The following is a 22,103-nucleotide window of genomic DNA, read 5'->3' as shown; positions in this document are numbered from 1 at the left end:
TACGCATTTATGATTTGCCAAACAGAAACTAACAGAATAACACCTAAAAGTATCATTTTTTGATCATTTTGCATAAATACGACTTTCCACGATTTACAAAATGTTTGTACCGGGTGTGCCTGTTGTCAAGTCGATGACAGATACGCGTACCAACCTTGAATAATTATACTGAATTGTGATGTAACATTCCGTACAGAGGGTATTCAATACGGCGTGACAGAGCCATTATCATTCAAATAAAAGTCTGGCCTCCATAAGGTAACAATAAAACAGGTAATATGTATGACTGGTCGTGAAATCGATCTTGAAACCTGGCTCGCTGTCATCTTAAGCTACAGGGTGTCACTTGCATTTATTATGGAGTGCAGAATTAACTATCCATTTGTTGCCGAAATCAGTAACATGTAATTGTGGACATAGCTAGTTCTTGCTCTGAGCCCTCGTAATATTGAAAACACATGAAAAGGTCACTTAATCCAATATCAAGAATTATACAGTGTTTTAAGCTCTACATCTGTGCCAAATTTGGTGTATCTCCTATGACAACTGTATGATGTCTACACATAATTGCAAAGTAGGCCTATGCGATAGTGATAAAGCAGCAATGTCTTGTGCTTATGAAGCCTTTGCGCTGTAAGTTACACACATGCAATTTTTACACGTGCAAAACATCCAGTTTTAAGAATATCAATATCACGCCAAAACGAATGAAGTTTTTGCAATGAAAGTAACACAATAAGTAGGTGACATTTATGCCATTGTATTTCACGCACCGCACTCAAATTAAATACAATGTTGATTAATGTTTTCAAACACGGTATAGATCATTCTGGAACACCCTGTATCTTAGAACCGTCCTTCAACACAGGTGACAGTATAATTGTTATATTGTTCCGGTCCATTTACTTATATAGCCTTCCTGATTTTAATACACGATGATACAATAAAACACGAGCTCGGTTTGAATGGTTGTGGAATCAAACTAGAGACCTGTTCCTTTGTCACATTAATAGACCTAATAAATCAAGCAGAACGATTTCATCCCAAATCCTTTCACAGAATTGACCGTGTTTCCAGCGCTGCAGTGTTGGTATTAACTTTGGGCTTCTTATGAATTGATTGTCAATACATTAGGGGCTGTGCAATAATTATGAGCCCCGGGGGTAAAATTTCCAAACGGCTCGCCAAAAATGGCGCCCCCCCCCCCTCTCGGCCTGCCAAAAATCGCTTGCCCCCCCTCTCGGCCCGCCAAAATTCTTTGCCCCCCCTTGCGCATGCCAAATTTTTGGGATCCCAATTTACAAACCTTAAATGGTCTATATACCTGTTATGAAAGCGCAGTTAGCAGGAAAAATTTGCATATTTAAGCGTTTCCGTACTGTTTTCCTAAGCCTTTTAGAGCGTTTTATTAAAAGGCGCCCCATGAATGTGTGCCAAAAATCGCTTGCCCCCCCCTCTCAGCTTGCCAAAAATTGCTTGCTCCCTTTGGCTCGCCAAAATTTCTTGCCCCCCCCAATTTTACCCTCCCCAGGGCTCATAATTATTGCACAGCCCTTACAGGTATATACATTAAAACTCAAACGGGAGAAAGAATCGCGCATACGCACGTTAGAACATATTAAACATTGTTTTAAAATTGTATATTACAATTTACATTAACATTGTATCCTAAATAACATGGACATTTGGGTGATATATTGATGTAGTTACGGGCCATATTTAGTGCCGATTTGTCCCAATTTGCTTTTGACTTGCCTGGCAACACATGGCTTGTCGTGTGAAGAAGCTTGAGGACAAAGTTGGAGACCCATAAGGAATTATATTTGTTCTCAAACGGAATCATGATAAAAATCGTAAGTAAAAGTAATTAAATAACATAGCGCTATTAGCTCGCCTATGAACCTTGGTATTCGTTAGTTAACCGGATAAATAACTTTGGCAAAACTGACAAATTTGTACCAAAATTGGCGTTAACTCGTTACTGTCGAAAATGCACAAAATATGGCTTCCGTGAATCTAAACAAATTGATATTTAAAAATTGGTTAATTGTATTACCATAAATCGAACATGGACATGCAGGATGGTATCTCTAGAAGTCTTTTTTGCCTAAAAAATTGGAATTTTGTTGAATTTAAAGTAACAAAATAACATGCGCCAGACAGTGGTCGATTTAGAGTGTAAAATCAGGTAGTATTTTGTGTATTGACGAGCTTGAACATGCCTTCGTTGCATTCAAGTCACAAATATCTATCATAATTCTTATTTCAAGGTCCTGTAAATACCTCAGCAAAAGATAGGGTCATCGTCCAACACGGACTGCTCGAAAAGAGTTCACCTATAAAAAACTGCGTGGGCTGTTATGCGTCGTTATATGTACAGGCATATTTGAAGAATTTCCTATCAACTAATAATATTAAGATTGCTAAAATATTAATCTAAAGACTTCAATCTTTCATGTGCACCATAAATTTTACACCTGAGATAGATATTGCTAGGCAAAATTTCACAGCAAACATGGCAGTTTTCTCCCATTTCGGAGATATTTGAGACAATACAGCTCGACCCCTTAACTTTAGATATCAACAGTAAATCAAACTCAACAGTAAATTAGTAAATCATTCGAACAATAACTTTATCTGGTCTAAAAGTTGCCCTTCATGTTCATCTTGAATTTACACTCACCATGGCCTAGCTCACAGTAGCTTCTCTGGACTTGGATGCAACTAAATATTGAATTGTGTTATGCATATATGTTGATTCTTTGGTGGATCTCATACACATCTGTTAATATATAAAAAAGAAAAGAAAATTGGAATTTTTAGTATTATTTGGAAGAAACTATTTTCAATATGTGACCATTCATTTACTCCACAGGGCGTCACTACAGCAGCCTCCAACAGTCGCAAGTCATTTTTAGCCAATACTCTTATATCACGAGAAAGTGTCGAGAATGCACTTACCCAATGGGAACCAACTACAACCAATCACAGGCTGGTGACAGAAGAACTCCTTAATAAACGCTGCCATCAGTACAAAGCCGTAATCAGCACTGATGACAAAATGGTCAACAAGGACGACTCGTTTGCATATTTTGCAAATGGCGAGGTGAATATGTTGTTTCTTTTTATTTTGTACTTGGTCAAAATTAGTAGACCACCAGGCTTGGAAACAAAAAGCACAGGACCAGGTGATAATTTGTGAAAAAAAATAGCTCCTGGTTCACAGATATTTTGCAAATGGCAAGGTTAATATGTTGTTTCTTTGCATTTTGTAATTGGTCAAAATTGGTGATACTTTGTGAAAAAAATAGCACCTGGTTCCCAGGTTTTTACAGGGAACCAGGGGCTATTTTTTATGAACCTGAGCTATTCAATGGATGGAAAAATTTGTTGTGTGCATTTTGATACCTTACTCAGTCAGGCTGGGTAATAAGAAGCACCGGACATGGGGCTACTTTGTGAAAAAATAGCTCCTGGTTCAGAGAGTTTTACAGGGAACCTGGGGCTTTTTCAATGGACATGGGCTAAATGTAAATGGCCCCTGGTCCCCACTATTTCCCAACCTTTAAATACCACTACGTACCAGTAATGTCAATCTTGCACAAAAACAAAATCGAATAATAAATTTATATTATATGTTTTGTAAATTTTGTAAATGATATGGTTAATAATTTTTTTCTTTCTCAGATCCACTACGCTAAATTTGACTTCGGAATAGAGTTCACTACTACCGGGACAACTCTAGAGCACACAAATTGGATTATATGTAAAGAATACAGGAGGTGGGAAGAAGAATTTGAAGGTGTGGAGAGAAAATACAGATGCAGAGCTTACAAAATCAACGAATATATTAAAATGATACCATCTAGATTTATCAACACAAAACAGGTTTTCATTCCTATTGCCAATGAATCAAATGCATACCTTTTAAATCGTTTTGTATTTAACAATCAGCCATATTCTCCATTTTAAAGGTGGGTAACCTTATTGACAGCCTCATCCCCAACTCTACCCTATCAAAGTGCATATATTTTGATATCGGGTGAAAGCTCATATTTTTCTCAAATATGTTAAGGGGGTACTACACCCCTGGTCAATTTTGTGCCTATTTTTGCATTTTTCTCAACAATTATAGCCTATTGGTGACAAGTAAGATATGTATTATAGGGGCAAGGACTACACAACTACTGCACTGAAAATTCAGCAACTCAAGGAAAGTAGTTATTGATTTATTGATCAAATATTGGTTTCCCTCATTTTTAACTGTAACTCCACAACTGTTGTCTGTGTTGAAATAAAATTTCCAGTGCAATAGTTGTAGTCCTTGCCCCTATAATATACATATCTTACCTGTCACCAATAGGCTATAATTGTTGAGAAAAATGCAAGAATAGGCCTAAATTTAGGCAGGGGTGTAGTAACCCCTTAACACATTGAAATTTATAGGCGTTCCAAATCGGTAGTTTTGAAGAAATCATCAAATAAAATGTCGAATTGGTCCCAACTGTGGTATCCTGTAGGCCTACCACGTTTTCGACTAATTCAGCAGTGTTTTTATATCTTCGGAAATACACCCGATTTGGAAATCCTAATTTCAGAATGTTAGTGAGATAAATAAGAACCCTTATGAAAATGCCGAGCACATTTTGAGCTTGTATACGAGCTTGTTATGAGCTTGTTATATATGCTCGTTCAGAGCTTGTTACGATCAAGAAAAAGCTCGTAATGATCAAGAAAAAGCTCGTATTTGAAACAGAACGAGCTTATTTTTGAAACATTACGAGCTTGCATTTTGATGAGCTTGCAAATTACAAGCTCGATATTGGAACTGATGAGCTTATTTTGGAACAAAACGAGCTTGCACCCCAAGCGAGCTGAAACAAGCTCGCAGTTTCATTACGAGCTAATATATGCTCACAAATACGAGCTTGTAAATTACAAGCTCAATTTTGAAACAAAACGAGCTTATTTTTGAAACATATCGAGCTTGCAACATTTGTGAGCTGGAAACAAGCTCGCAACAGCAATTTCTATCGAGCTTACACAAGCTTATAAATGTAAGCTCACAAGCTAACTTGTTAACGAGCTTGTAACAAATGCAAGCTTGTTTCAAGCTCAATTGAGCTCCATATCACAAGCCAATATTCGTAATTTCTCGATTGTTGTCTTTTCCAAAAAGCACATTCTGGCTAATATGCAGGTCAGCTGATGGGCATCCTGTTGTCAGGTCAAAGGGCTTCATGTGGTCCTACACCTGTAGGTATATTATGATGTTTAAAAAAAAAATTGTGATTGACTATTGTAGTTGCAACAATAACAAGGTAAACAAACATCTGTATAAAGTTAAAGAACATTTAATTTAAAGAACATTTAAAAGGTACATCGAAATACAAAAAAGAGTAGGTGCAATATGCAACCTTTCAGTGCATCACCTACATGACTGATGTACATTTCCAGTTATTGAAATGTTTTTATGATAAAACTTAATAAATGCTTATTTTGCACTAAACTAAACCTATACCTACATTGTGTTTTTAGTTGATATATTCTTATGTGCAGTGACAGATAAAGCTACAGTATCTCAAGCTAGTTTGGGTGTGTAAATCCCGGGGTGTAAATGCACTGGGTGTGAAAATTTAAGATATTTGTGTACAAAGTATAGGCCATGTGGGCAAAATCTGGGTGTGTATTTACAAATTTGAGTGTGTAAAACACACTCCCTACACGACTGGCTGCCTCACGCCTTGCATCCAACGACCGACCTCGTTGAATTCACAGTTATGCCCGTACTGATACATGTGACACAGCTAAAATAATCCACCGGAAATCAGGGATCATAAAAACGTTTAAAAAAATCAAAATAAGGAAGTCAGTAAACTCAATGGCGAGCGGTGCGAATTTTGTCAGCCATACATGCGTGGACGTGGTGAACAGAACTAGGGCATCCTCGGCGATCCTGACTTTTAGACCACCCGAGCTAAATACTTAGGTTAAAACCGCTAATTTATCAAATTAAACTTTCTCAAAAAGGTTTTAACTTGCTTTCAACTGTACACACGTACCTGTTATTTCGTCGAACATTACAAGCTTTATTTTGTTCCAAAATTCACGTTTTTATAGAGATATTTTTGACGTTAAGGGGTACTACTGCCCAATTTTGAGTCTATTTTTGCATTTTTCTCAAAATTTAGAGAGGATTGATGACAAGTAAAATATGTATATTATAGGGGCAAGGTCAGGACTACAACTACTGCACTGGAAATTTTATTTCTGCGCAGACTTTCATCAAAAAGATTCTGCTAGCAAAAAAAAAAAAAAAAAAATGGTGTTTCTAGATCTTAGTCTCATGATGATAGCAGCTTTTTTTAATGGAACTGCTATTTATGGAACTGCTATAGGCCTATGGTCAAGTGAAGAATAGAAAACATATTTATGTAGGTTTCCTTGACCATGTGACCAGCCTGTACCAATCTGTTCTTTTAAATTTCTATGTAAATATGCATTGTGTTTGGGTCCCGGTCTAGGCGAATTTGGCTGGCTATAGCCAAAATATTAAATTCTCGATCATGAGAGCCAACTTGGTTACGCACAGTTATTTACGCGGAGCGTACTAAGCAAATACCGGCGCTTACGGCGCAAACACAGCTTTTGAGTATTGACCAATCACACGGTCGTTGCTGGGCAAGGTCAAGGTTCGGTCATGCAGGTCGCGCGATCGTGTTATTCTATGGAAAGTACATTGACGCAGAAGGTGCATCCTCTTATGATCGAGAAATTGTTATTTTGGCTATAGCAAATTAGGTTTGCCTCTCATCATCATCATGCTCATACCTACTTTTGACCTTGTTTTTTACCCCATCATAATTTCCTTCATTCTGGTTCTGGTTGAGTCGGCATTGCCAGACATGCTGTAGTGCTTCACCAACTTCATGCGGTCAAAGGTCTATGCGCATTTAATGGCGTCGCGTCGCGAAAAGAGCTAATTAATGAAGATTATTTTGAACATTTCCCAAGCCCTGCCCTCAAGCATTTATCGAAGCCCTGCCCTCTTTCCACATGTTAAAATAAATGATGTTTCCAATACATTTTAACCTTGACTCCAAAGTGTTTGGCACCTTTTTAACCATGATGTAAAACTAAACCTTGATGCAAAAGTAAAAGTTAAATACCGTGCACAATGCGTGTAGTCCTTTTCACATGTTTATTTGGGTGGTCTACTAATTCAGGATCGATCGCCGCATTCTCTCAGTTTTCTTCACCATTTTCCTTCATCTTTTTTCTAATCTGTCTCCTTCTTTTCTCTATCTTACCCTTCTCTCTCTCCTTTCCATGCCCCCCTCCAGCTCTGTCTTTCTCATACCCAACCAATTTTTAATACATGACCAAAGGTGCCAAGGCTGACGAATTCGGCAGTTTTCTTGCGACTCGTAATTTCAAAAAAAAAAAAAAAACCCTTAACATACACCTTACTTTTTACATATTTAGGCAATCGTGTGATTCTTAAATGTCTCGTTAACCATTCCTTTTAAAAATACTCTACACACACCTGTAAATTGGTTGAATTTGCGTGACAAATGCTCTTCAAAATAGTCACATACGTACGTACGGATTCCATAAACTTCCTATGCAAATCGTTGCTAAGGCTTGTGCGCATGCGTGGAGGTTAACTTGTCGGCTCGTTCTAAAACTAAGATCTTTCAACATAATATATTTGGTTAGTAATCTTTTATAATGTACAATTGTTGTTTTAAATATTTTTTTTTCGCATTTAAATATATTTTTATGTCAAAAATTGTGGCAGTTTTTGTTTATTGTAAATATTTTTTTTCAGCTGAAAAAAGATTTGTGACAATGCCAAATTGAAAATCCAAGATGTCAGCGCCCAGTACTGTTGAAAATATTTTGAGCCAATTCAGGTTTGTATATATTGTAAACTCACATTTTCAGGGAAGGTAATGAAATGATGAGTGTTTAAGTAAGAGCTCCTGTACTGGAGCTTGTGTCAATTTGAGAATGAATGCACCATTCATTAATTTAAAGACAGCTGATGTCGAACTTCGAAGTAAGCTTAAGCCTTAAAATTGAATTGTGATTGATCATGTGATAAACAACAACTTTTTTTTCTTTAAATGTTTTGTTGCATTTTAGATAAACAACAACTTGTTGAATTTGAAATGATGCTTAGTACAGGGAACCCCGGTCCGGCACTCCGTGCAGCGCATCCACAGATATATAGATATTCATGCTAGTCGGTGAAAAAACACCTTTTTTAGCGATTTCGCGAATTATTTGCCCTTCGACAATACCACTTATTTCGCTAAAAAATGTTAATACATATATTGGAATTAAAAATGTAAAAAGTGATGTGATGACAGCTATGTCTATATGAATCATTCAAAGGAGAAATTGTCACTATCAAGTACAACATTTATGAGCTTACACTTTTACAAGCTCACAAATTATCATAGTAGAAATTTTACAAAAGTACAAAATTTACGAGCTTGTATGCGGTCATGCGAGCTCACATCAAATTTGCAAGCTCACAACATGTTTTAGAAATATGAAGTACAAAATTAATGAGCTTGTATGTGCTCATTAGTGAGCTCGCGCCAAATTTTTGAGCTTACAAATTTAATAGAAATTTTTACTTAAAAAATGTACAAGCTTGTGTGAGCTCACATGTAAAGTTTATGAGCTCATGTGTGCTCGTGCAAGCTCACATATAAGAAACGAGCATTTTGAGCTCGTAAGGTTTGTGTGGGCAAGATCGCAATTGACTACTTGTGCTCGTAATTTGTTTGTATTGTGAGCTCGTGTTCGTAAATATGAGCTCGACCTTTCGACCTACGAGCTTGAAGGAGCTCAATGTTGCTTACACAAGCAAAATCAATCACATCTGAGCTCAAAATAAGCTCACTCGAGCTCGAAACAAGCTTATTCGAGCTTGTTTTTATGATTACATTTTCGTAAGGGAACTTTCATTATGATTATCATTAATAAAAAAACAATGAAGACTACTAGTATAACGCTGCATTAAATCAAATGTCAGTAATTCCATAAAGAATTAGTTGCTTTTATAAGGAACATTAAGGGATCTGGAATGAGCATTTCGACAGTATTTTGTGTACATCAGACATATGGAATTGCATTCTGAATACGAAGAATGTGTTATGAATATGAAATTTAATTTTTTGAAATTCATGATACAATACAAATTTGATGACAAATGATAAAAATTTGATATTTTTCACATTTTTGATATAACAGTCCTCGAAGTAAATTTTATAAATCTAATGATAATATTCTTTAAAGTATATATGCAGCTGGGAGGAAAAGCCGACAATCAATTGAAAATTTTGACCTTTCATATTGAAGATATGGATTTTTTTACCAAAAAGACCTAATTTTTTTGTGTTTTGGGAGGGAAAAAATCCATTATCTTCAATACGAAATGTCAAAATTGTCAATTGATCGTCGGCTTTTCATCATACCTACATACGCTTTAAGTATAAATCATCAGATTTATAAAGTTTACTTCAAGTAATGTTAAATATCAATTTTTAATCATATTTATAAAGTTTAGTTTGAGTGCTGTTAAATATCAAAAATATTTTTAATCATTTGCCATAAAATGTGTATTACATTGCGAATTACACAAAAAAAATTATTTGATATTAGGTCATTCGACGTATTCAGAAAGCAATTCGATATGTCGGATGCTCTAATGTCCCACAATAAATGCCGTCTAAACGTTCAAACCCATCGCTTAATATGATCTTTTGCATGAATGCTTGAAATATCTGGGACAACATGTTATACATAAGTTTTATAGAATTTTGCTTGTTAAATGTTGTTTGAAAATGAGATTTCCATGACTTCATGGCTGAATGAACCCAAATTGAGGACAAAAATTGCCCTTTCCAAAAGTCACACAGTAGGCCTATGCTTGTTACATGTTACTGCAACGCGTATTGGAACTGGCTATCTTACAAATCGCAAGCAGATTTGCATGGCTGCATGATCAAGAATCGATACACATTACAGTAAATGTTCACTTGGTGAGGATTTTAAAATGCATTCAACCACATGGGTTTTTCTAGTAACAAGCCTTGAATCAACTTTTGTGACAAACATAGGCCAACTTTGTGACTTTCGGTTTTTTTGCCTTCAATTAGGCTCATTCAGTCCTGAAGTCATGGAAATCTCTCATTTCCCCACAACACTTAACATGTAGTAAACATTCATATAATTATTTGAAAGTGAATTTTATTGGCACATACAGGTACAAAACGAAACCTTACAATGTTATGACAAAATGTTGAGAGGGGGACTTATTTCTTTTGCTGTGTTTATATTAGGTCACCTTCCTTTAATGGAGAATAATAAAGTCTGCACAAAAAGTAACGCTGCTTTTATATATTCCTACAGCTTCAGAACTAATAATTGACAAATATTTGAACATAAAAAGGATGATTTATTTATGCACATTTTGATACCAAATTTGTCCAATTTTGTACATTATGTTTTCATGAGTCCAAGTGTGTGAAAATATTGGATCCAAAACACAATAATGATAAAATGGGATCCTTTACGCCCAATATTTATTGGTCTCGCTATTACTTTTAAAATATTGGACGAGACGTACGTCCAAAACTCATAGCGAGACCAATAAATATGGGCTCAATCGATCAAATTATATATCATAACAGTACAGTGGTGTTTTGAAAGAAACATACCTGAATTTTTAAAGTTGCAACTATATGTATTGATTTGAAGTAATAGCAAAGATAATGGCAGGCTATACGTGCTTCAGTGCTGGCATAATAACCATTAATCACAGAAAACTCGTTCTCTTGGAGAGATGTTTGAGCTACATGCCATATAACTAAGCCTTGAAAGAGGCATTTTGGTTTCTCAATTCCATCACTATGCATCACTCTCATCATAGACTTCTACCGTTAAGTAAATGGGGTCAACACACTTTTCACAATAGAGAGCAATAGGAATATGGATGCTGTTGATTCAAAGTGAAGGAATCAAGAAACCAAATTAGAAACTTTGTTGGCTACATTGTATTGCATATATCTCAAACATATATCAAAATTAATTTCGTTCATTTTTGATGACCTGTAACTCAGTTGAACAATTTGGAATTTGCTCTTTCTTTTGTGTGTGAGTAGTAGGGGGTGCAGGCTAAAGATGACTCTAAAGGGACTTTAATTATTTTGGGTTTGGTGAAGTGGGTCCAGCTTTGATTTTCGGCTATATTTAGACCATCATATCTTCAATATGGTATTTCCTATTAAATACAAATTTTCAGGGATGTGGGATATATACTTTTGAAATTACGACACCTTGAAAGTCAAGGTAGAGCTTGTGACGCATCATTTTCGTGTGGCCCCCCTAAATTTCAAATTGCTGTAGCGTGGAAACGAAAAGGAGTTACGACCTCAAATTATCAGGTTTTTCATTTCTGGGATAACTTTTTGTGAAAAATCAATGAGTATGGGTCAACTTTCATGTTGAGTTGGCATGGAATGACTCTGCTGTCGTTGTTAATATAGAACATTTTACATTGATAAATGGAGTATCAAATTGAGCGTAAATAAATCATCCTTCTCTGTACGTTCAAATATTGTGAAAACAATAGGCCTAATTAGTTCTGAAACTGTAGGGGTATTTATTTAAACAGCTGCATAACTTTTCGTCCAGACTTTATGATGGCGATGTTGTACACAGTAGTGCAGCTGCAAATGATTCATTGAGCACCTTGTGCTAAGGTTGGTCTGAACCATGGCATGTTTTTAAAATGCCGAATCACAGTTTTCTTGAATTCTATATTCATTAGTCTGTGCACATTAAGGGGTACTACACCCCTGTCAAATTTTGTGCCTATTTTTGCATTTTTTTCCAACAATTATAGCCTATTGGTGACAAGTAAGATATGTATATTATAGGGGCAAGGACTACAATTACTGCACTGAAAATTCAGCAACTCCAGGCAAGTAGTTATTGGTTTATTGATCAAATATTGGTTTCCCCTCTTTTTTTGACCAGCTCCACAACTGTTGTCTGTGCTGAAAATTTCCAGTGCAGTAGTTGTAGTCCTTGCCATACATATCTTACTTGTCACCAATATGCTATAATTTTGAGAAAAATTCAAAAATAGGCACAAAATTGGGCAGGGGTGTAGTACCACCTTAATTTTGAATTACCATTTTTAAATATGGATATATTTTTTTACTGAAATAATATTTAGTAACGGTTTACGTAATATTTTGGGTCAAGACAAAATCACGGTTTTTGATGACTTTCTCGAAAATTGAGCATAACTTCAGATCAACAATTTAGAAGTGAATAATTCTATGGTTCAGACCAACATTCATTGTCAAAATATAGACACTACTCAAAACTTTTAAAGGATCAGACTCTGATAATCTTGATTTTACCTTCTTTCATTTTTATTCTTATATGGTGCTAACCAAGGTGTTTTTCAGTATCACTGGACATCATCAGTATTTGGTAGTGCCAGTGTTCTGTTGCCTAAATATTGCTGTAAAATGAAATGACACTCATCTGATTTACGGTGGTAATGCTGTTTTTGCAATATGATAATAAATTCAGTCTGATCTTTCAATTTCTTTGAGTAGTGTTCATCCAGAGTTTACTTTAAGATACATGTATGCACATAGTTCAGTGATTTCATATTTGGCTGTGTCATGAAGTGGTGTTTTTGCGTTTTCAGTCAATTTCCAGTTTCGCGCATCGTTTTGCATTGAAACACTCATAATTTACAAATTATAGAACCTATCCAGAGGATGATTAGGTACTACCCAACACCCCACTGGGTTAACCAAGCACCTAGCATAGCATTGCGAGGAAACATGACAAATGATGACACCACTGCTCTCATACATGTAACTGCATGGTTAAATTTGAATAATGTACATTTTTATGTCAACAATAAAAACACCATTTGTATGTCAACATTAAAAACATCAGTTTTATGCCAGTTGATTTACCATTTCTACACACATCACTTTTAATACGAAATCGACCAAGTAATAATGACCCACACAATTTAAAAACAGCATCTTTGGCACAGAGTTCAATGGGATTTGAAAAGTAAAGTGGCAGTTGAAACTGGTGATAACACTTTTATAGTGCATGATGGTTAGTCCTTATTTAATATACCGGTAGGTACTGTTATGATACATGGAACATGCATATACTGCTTGGAAAAGACTTGAGGTTGTTAAAGGGTCATTTGAACCCTTTAGGCCCTTCACAATTAATTCTTAGTTTCCTGTTTCATGGTTGAAAACAAGGGATGAGGCGACTTTTAATTATTAATTATTAATTATCTTTTATTTTCTTTATTTTAAAACAAGTGGTCGCAACCTACATCAACCCGCTTCGACAAGGGACAAGCATTTAATTATTTTACAACTATGTTTGATTTTATACATAAGTAATGGTACAGTTATGTTCTTTGTTTATTCATCATTATTATTGATATGATCAAAGTCAGAAAGTCGCAAATGGGAGTCATTTAAAGTTATTTTAAAAGAGAAAATCCAAAATATAAATAAAATAATTAAATATTTTTCCATTCTTGATTTTGGACGCGCGAGGGAAACAGGAAACTAAGGATCAATTGTAATTGGCCTTATTTCTATTGCTTTGGATCCATAGTTTCACAAAATTGCTGAAATTGCCAACGGTTTTTCTATATATTTTTAGGTTAATTTTTTTTTAATATTCCTAAAATCATGAAAAAACAAAGTCCAGGTATTTTTTTGGAAAATTGGAACCCAAATGTATGTCGACGTCAAGATATGGAATATGTCGACATCAAAAAATGGTTCAGACACCAGCACTAATTGTGGGTAATATTTGCCAATTTTTTTGGAGATAAACACGAGGAGGCTGCAGTGCATTTCCAATGGCGGCGAACTTTGCACTTCATTCAAAAACATATTTTTATAAACATTTTTTTATTCATTCCTACTATGTTAATATTTCCTGTGAAATACAAATTCATATTTCCTGTGAAGACCAACCTGTCAGCGAAATTGTAGTACAAAACGTTTTTATGCCAACTTCAAATTTCACCCCATTGAAAATGTACAGTAGCCTCGTCGTGGTCCAGTCCACCGCTTTGCTGAGCGACAAGAGTGGCTTTCAGACTCAGAGTCATGCCGCCGCGGCTCAGCGGTGCGCCGCTGCACTTGCAGACACACATGGCCATGGACGCAGCAGAAAGTATGAACCTGCATAAGTGATGCAACCTTGTTGGCCATGATTTTTCTATTCACCATGTCCATTGATTGACGAAGTGAGAGAGAAATTGGAAGTATGAATATATATATACTATAGTTGTCTACATAGAAGTACAAAGTAAATAGAGCTCGGAAACTGGAGGTATGAGAATAATTCAATGCAATGCTTCATGCTTCTTTGGCATGCCACCTGCTGCGCGCTGCGCAATTTGTACCGTACTTGCCGAGCGCACTATGCTCTTTTTACGCGTCGTATTCGCGTGTGACGCAACATGCCAAAGCATCGACCCCCGATGCCACATATTTGGTTGTACTTCATGTGGACATACTGTAGCTGCGTGTACATCACAAGAACAGAAAATAACACTGTCTGGACAATGTCAATTGGCATGGTGTGTTGGCATCTCATCTTGTTTCGTTGTGAATGTACAAACCACGCTAAACATGTGTAAATAAGACTGGCTCGCTTGGTTTAAGATGTAAGGCCCTTCGCACTTGATTATTAGTTTCCTGTTAGAGATTTTGATAAAGGGACGAGGTGACTTTTAATTATTAATTATCTTTTATTTTCTTTATTTAGTTTGAACTATTACAAGCAACTATTGACTCGTTTTGACTAGAGCGGGCATTTAATTATTTCACAACAATAATTGATTTTATAAATAAGTGAAGGTTGAGTTGTACTCTTTGTTCATTCATCATTATTGTTGATATTATTAAAGTCAGAAAATGGCAAGTAGAAGTAGTTCGCAAGTTATTTTAAAGGAGAAAATTAGAAATAAAAATAAAATAATTATTTTGAGATTTTCAATTTTGGACGCGGGCGGTATAAACAGGAAACTAATAATCAAGTGCGAAGGGCCCGATGAGCTCGTAGATGCGTGGCAATTTTGACTGAAATACTAAGAAAATGTAAAATTGTAATTTTATGCAATTTCTCTCGGTCGGGCCACGCGTCACATCCATTCATGCATTGGAGTGAAAACAACTTATCGGATATTTTTATTTGCAGAGAGTCGAACCTGGCAGAATAGTGTGATAATGTGATAGCTTGTGATGAACTCCAGAGTTCAGTGAATGCGAATGTTGTTTTCACTCCAGTGGCAGTGCTATTCTGCACTCGGCACTCACAAGGCAAAAGGGCATAACTAACATATTGATGATCATCAAATTGATCTTTTCGAGATAATTGACAAAAACTGTCGATTGCTCCCATGTAACCCAATTTCGGAATTAGAATTGGGGCATCGCATTTGCAAATGTTTGAGATATTCTATGTGTCATGTGGTGTAGATATTAGGTTCCTGGACCTACCAGCATTGGCATGTTGGTCATACATGCAACTCAATTTTGACGAAAGTGTTAGTTAACTTATGCCCTTTGTCAGCCGGTCCATATGCCTGGCCCTGGATGTCCGACCGACAGAATATGGAGTTTCAGATTGAATGGCTATCAAGCTAAACCATGACCGGTAATGTATCATGGTATCAACATGATCAATGCGAGTAAATGTCATGTATATTGACATGCTTGACAATAATAAACATGATCACCCGCTATATTTTATTTTATCTCGATGTATACAATACATGTAATAAATAATGATGTAAATATTGTACGATTCACTTATCACGACTGCGGCATGCGGGTGACTTCATAAGGAGGAGTTGCAGAGTATTCTCTATCAAAGTCAAAGATTACAATAACATGAACAACTTTCAATTCATGTCAGTGAGCACGTGAGAGAATGTACATTATGATCATGACAATGGATATGCATCAATCAGTGTGTGACATGAATCATTGACATTTGAATGCATGAATTGAATGTCATGTCCATGATTAGCTCGTTCACGTAGCGTTTTCGTTGTCCCACTGGCCTACTACAACGCTACGTATTATAGTATAAGCCCATACCGGGGCAGCGCCACAGGTATTTACGTGCGCAACCGATTTATTCAAAACCTCATGCTCACCTCCTGCCTTGCTCCAGTAGTTATTTCATATACTTTTTATAAGTCATCCATGGCCTTTAAAGAAAGTAATTCCTCTTAGAAGCAGAAATTAAAGTAATATTAGCTCGGTTATATCTTGCACTGTCACGTACGAACAATTTTGTCAAATCACTTCCTGGTTTTGAGTTTAGGGTTGGGCGATATCACAAAAAGATCGAACATGTTTGTTTTTTTTGGTTTTTTTAGCTGATTAAATTGAAATAGCAGTGTTATACAAATGTAGTAATGTAAATGAATTATTTCTTGGGATAGGTATTCACATATTTTATATATTCATGTATAAATATTTACTGTTTTCTTTATATTATTATTATTTTTATTATTAGGCCTATTATTGTTATTATTATTATTACTATTATTATTTTATTAGGCCTATCATATTATCATCATCATATCTTTATTTAGGCCTATACTACCGGTAAGTATTTACTTTTAATTATTTGAATATTTGTGCATTTTCTTTTCTTCTTATTTAATTTTGTTTTCCCATTTTATAAATCTATTTATTTATGAGGAAGCAGTGTTTTTATTACTATGATTTATTAACTGTTATTTATTTATGTTTATGTCTTTATTTATTTTGGATTAAATAAATTAGACCAAGTAAAATAAAAAACAAGTTTCTCATCCGGGTTTTCGATAAAAAAAACCCTGAAGAGTGGCTTTCTATTTATCATTTATTATCGCAAAATAAATGCCCATAATACGTTTTAGCGTAAGCAATTATGCTTGGAAGAAGGAGGAGGCCTCTTTAGGGGCTGTGCAATAATTATGAGCCCCCGGGTAAAATTTCCAAACGGCCCGCCATACCCCCCCATCTCGGCCTGCCAAAATTGCTTGCCCCCCTCGGGCTGCCAAAAATCTTTGCTCCCCCTTTGAACATGCCAAATTTTTGGGATCCCAATTTGCAAACCTTAAATGGTCTAGAATTATGTTGTGAGTGTAGCGAGCAGGAAAATTTGTATAGTAAAGCGTTTCCGTACTGTTTTCCCCCTTCCCCACGATTTTCAGACCTCCCCAGGGCTCATAATTGTTGCACAGCCCCTTATTTTGTTATTTTGAGAGTTAGATCCCCTCATCAGGCCCGTACGCAGGATTTCATTTGGGGGGTGCTGATTTTGAAAAAGTGGATTTTTCAAGTGTCCAAGGCGGGTGGGGGCGATTTTGTACACTACATGTACCATAGATGACATTAAACAAATTATGGGTAAAGTGCTATCTCCAAGTTGAGAGGGGGAACCAGTGGCGTGCGGGGCAGGGGGGAAGTTGCCCCTTGGCAAAAAATTGCCTATTTGGTACCCCGCCCCCTAGTGTGCAAGGAAAAACGAGAAAACAAGGAGGGAGCGAGAGGAAAAAAGAGAGAAGAGAGAGGGAGAGGAGGGAAAGAGAAGAGATGTGGGAAATCCATATGATATGCAGTAGGCCTACCATACGATTATTATCAATAAGCCTGGCAAAAAATTATTTTTCATCAAATTTACCCCAACTTTTCATGCATCATCGAGGACAAAATTTTGCCAAAAACAACCACTTTTTTGTGGTTTTCAATGACAAGAATTTCAAACACCCCTTTTCAATGACACTTAATATTGACATAAACTTATATCGCATTTTCCCAAGTACCCCTTTTATCAAAATTTCGTGGACAGTGCAAATTATACCCCATATTTTGATGATATCACGGTCAAAACAGTTAATGACTTGAACCTGAAATCCATAAGTGTAAATCAAACCAATTTGTTTAGTTGCGGATCAAATCTCGACAGAGAATTCATGCCAATACAACATTTTATTAATTTGACCTCATATGGCCCCTGGTGACCCCCAAATGACCATACTAAAATATGGTTCTAAATGGTGACTGTATACACCCAAGTTTCATGCCCATATGACAGTTTTTACTAATTTGACCTCAGATGACCTCTGTTGACCCTGAAATTACCTTCAAAAAAAAATTTGGCTCTAAATGTTGACTGTACTAACCAAGTTTCATGCCCACATGACAGTTTTTAATAATTTGACCTCCAATGACCTCTGGTGACCCAAAAATGACCTTCAAAAAATTGTCTCTAAATGTTGACTGTACCCAACATGTTTCATGCCCATATGACAGTTTTAATAATTTGACCTCCGATGACCTCTGGTGACCCTGGAATGACCTTCAAAAATTTGGCTCTAAATGTTGACTGTACAAACCAAGTCTCATGCCCATATGACAGTTTTTACTCATTTGACCTCAGATGACCTCTGGTGACCCCAAAATGACCTTCCAAAATTTTGGCTCTACACCTATCAAGTTTCATGCCCATATGATAGTTTTTACTAATTTGACCTCAGATGACCAAAATTGTTTGGCCAAATACTAATTGCCCTTGTTAAACAAACTGGGACATCCCCATACCCCACCCCCATTTAACATGTGCTTAATATCTGTATCGTCCAAGCATCCTCATCTTCAATGCAACGTTCACTATTTATCACATTGGAATTATATTGCATGTTGAAAAATGTAGGCCTAGGGTTGATTTTCTTGACGGCATAACATGCAGGCCTGGGCGAGCGCGGCATGAGAAAATAAATCTTGGAATATGATCCTGAAATCTGCCAGGTTAGTTATTTTAATTTTTGTTATACAAAATGACAAAATGAACAACTTCTTCAACGTTTATAAATTGATTTATTTGGACAATTAGCAGTCTATTATTCATACTTGATAGTGGTTGATCGTTGAGTGTCTAGGACAAGAAAATGATACACAATTTTACGGCCTAGGCCTACATCATTTTTAGCATTTAGTTAACTTTTTATTACTTGTCTTTTTAATACGAGCTTTAGGAGGATTAGTTCGACAACAACACCGATTTAATGAGCATTATATACCGTTTTGGCGGGTTTATATGCGACTATTTGTGCGAATTTTTTTTTTTTTTGGGGGGCGCTTTAATTTTTACACAAAATAGTTCAGTGGTTTTCACTAGTTGTAGGCATACTTAATATTAAGAGTCCTGCTGCACGCTGTTTTCATAAATAGGGCCTACTTGTGCATAGGCCTATATCGCGATAAATATTTTATTAATCAGTTAATGGCAGAAAGTCGGCCGGGGGAAAAGAGGCTTAGGCCTATTCATGTCAGAATTTCGACACGGACGACTCTTGAAAATATTTATTTTTTCCAAAAGTGGCATAATTTTTTTTTTGTGGCACCAAAAAGAGGGACGGGGGGGGTTACCGGAAACCGAATTTTATTTTAAGTAGGCCCAATCAAAAAAAAAACAAAAACCAAAACCCAAAAATATCACAGTCAAAAATACTTAACCCACATAAAAAACAAAAAAAACAAAGAATATAATTATAATAATTACAAAAGGAATATCTTAATATTAAAATCCTAAAGCAATTTTAAATTAAGATTAAAAGGATAAACTTGAGTGGCTATACGTGACGTGACTGTGCATGCCTGAGTGTGAATGAAACGAAGTATATATGATATCGCCCAGGGATGTCCTTGGGAAAGTCCATTCTTCTGCGCATGCGTGATGGTACTAATGCAAAAATTTTACCGACGAATTCAAACAATTTAGTGCCTGTGATTATCGTTAAAATACTACGGATTTAGACATAATGAGATTTTAAAACGTAGCTCTAAATATTCATATGATGGAGGAGACTACATGAGACCGTGGAATAAGCCATAGCAAGTAAGTAAAAGAAAATGGGGCAATTTGTTTGCAGTCAATTATCCCTCCCAATCTGGACGTAGTCCTTCTCTGACGTTAATAACGTAGATTGCCTGGCGATCGGAGTGTTATCGTCAGAGCACCTCGGACTAGTCCATGATGTGTCTGACATCTCGATGTCGATGATGGGGTAAATCTGATAAAATAATGAGATCTACGGTTAAAGATACATTAATATAGTAAACTTTAATTCTTAAAATACCTTGTTGTACATGTTGTATGGCCATTTACCAAAATACAGTTGTATTTATGCAGCATTATTGTTCCGAATCAGCAGCAGCTACCGGATGGTCCACCGCTCACCAACGGCGCACATGTTTAAAAGGTCAACAATAACAACTGAGCGGGAATTGTGCGGGGTTTCCCGAAGTGATTTATTTCTATATTAATTTAAATCATAATTGTTATCCATTAATTTGTTGTCAATCTTATCTATATAAATGTTTTTTGTAACTGTTAATTTTTCTGTTAAAGACAATGCGGTATTTTCATTGTAATTTATAATGAAAGTGAGCAATAAAATAATGTACACGACCCGGAATACGGTGCTAAAGGTCAGCGAACTTTGTCTGTCTATTTTTTATTCTCATCTTGCAAGACGCAGTTCCGGAAAGTAATACGCTATACGTAATTAGTACTGTGGATTCTAAAAATGAGGTTCAAAGTTCAAGACGATTTTACGAATGACGTCACATATTTCACGACCGAAGTCACACCAGTGTGACTACGTTACGTGGTACCGTGATGTCGATTTCCAACAGGGTGACTCTCCTGCGAGGTTACTGCGTTGCGTAGTCACGTTGTAGAAAACTAGGAGGCTGGCTACCCGGCTATTTCGGACCGGCGATATGGAAAACCGAGGTGTAGTTTCCGATGGAGTGACATTGATGTGACATCGGCGTCACACAGATGAGACTACAGCGAATTACATTAATATTGCATTCAGGTAATAAATTGAAATGTCAGACCAATATTTGAAACTCAAATATTGTTTGAACTTCTCGTGACATATGTTGGCACCCTCATGCTGATATCAACTTTGAAAGTTACAATATTGAACATGCATAGTGTAACTACAATTTGAATAATCTAGTAGCATTCAGTCTTTCTATCAGAACCCATATACAAAGCTAATGTTTGATATACTACACTGCAAAATTCCTGGCGGCAGAGTGACTACATCGCACTGGAACTTTGAAGTCACTACCGCCGTCACTCCAGAATAACCTACACTATGGTGGCCGACAGAGTCACTACAGGAGAGTGACTACATCGGAAACAAGGCAGTAGGGTACTATGCAGCAGTGTCATCACGTAGTGACTACAACTGCTAGCCTCCGATGTGTTACCTGCTCGATGCCGCATCGGCGACTCATGATGTATACCACCGACTAGATTCCGACAGTGGTCCACATCTTGTAGTCACATCAAAGTTGCTCGAGAAACACTAGCCACGAATTTGCTCACGGATGCCCTCGCATTCGTGGCTAGTGTTCCTTTGCCCGGAATATCGGTCGGTAAACAAATTACGTAAGCTTACCGTTACGTAATGTCATTGTAATAACAATAGGCAATTCTGAAATATCCCCTAAAGACCTCCTTGTACACAGCTTTACCTACCAATTTGTTACTATGCGTGTTGTCGAAGTAATTCTCAGTTCTATGTGCCATTTCAGGTGCATTTAGGTAGGTATTTCATCACTATTTCTGGAAAAATTGCTGCAATATTCTCAGGTGATCGCCTTACTTCACGAAATAAAAGGTCATTAGAATGGGAAGAGGTCATCTTGCCAGAGAGTGGCAATGGATTAGTCCATTAAGAGAAATAGGGTGGTGTCAAAGCACGTAATAGGATAGTGTTCATTGTCGAGTGATATTGTTATTTTTTAATAGCGCCCTCAGAAATTTATGAATTGCCTTTGAAGTTTAACATAATTGATTGTGAACTGAGGTGTCAGACGCGTAAACCAGACATAAACAGAATTGCTAGACTAATGCACCACTTCACGTTCTTGCGGGTATATAGATGATTAAGTTTAATAATTGGCATTTATCGGAATGATGCGTCT

At 36.4% G+C, this 22,103-nt stretch overlaps 1 protein-coding gene across 3 annotated transcripts in view; it reads right to left on the bottom strand.

Moving 5' to 3' along the window:
- Positions 1 to 21,814, bottom strand: part of LOC140144177 (uncharacterized) — a 47,635-nt gene extending 25,821 nt beyond the window's left edge. The window contains exons 1-2 of one of the 3 annotated variants that reach the window (XR_011857848.1): positions 20,237 to 20,374; positions 2,684 to 2,782 (exon numbers count right to left, since the gene is read on the bottom strand). The gene's annotated coding sequence lies outside the window, so the exon portion shown is untranslated. Of the gene's footprint in view, positions 1 to 2,683; positions 2,783 to 20,236; positions 20,951 to 21,654 lie in introns of those variants that run through there. The other 2 variants (XM_072166002.1, XM_072166001.1) reach the window with 2 other exon arrangements.
- Positions 21,815 to 22,103: the final 289 nt, after the last annotated feature.

This window comes from Amphiura filiformis, unplaced genomic scaffold (assembly GCF_039555335.1).
Source record: "Amphiura filiformis unplaced genomic scaffold, Afil_fr2py scaffold_44, whole genome shotgun sequence".
NCBI classification, from domain to species: Eukaryota; Metazoa; Echinodermata; class Ophiuroidea; order Amphilepidida; family Amphiuridae; genus Amphiura; species Amphiura filiformis.
Note: the sequence above shows the minus strand (reverse complement) of the source record. Positions and strands in the feature narration are given on the sequence as shown.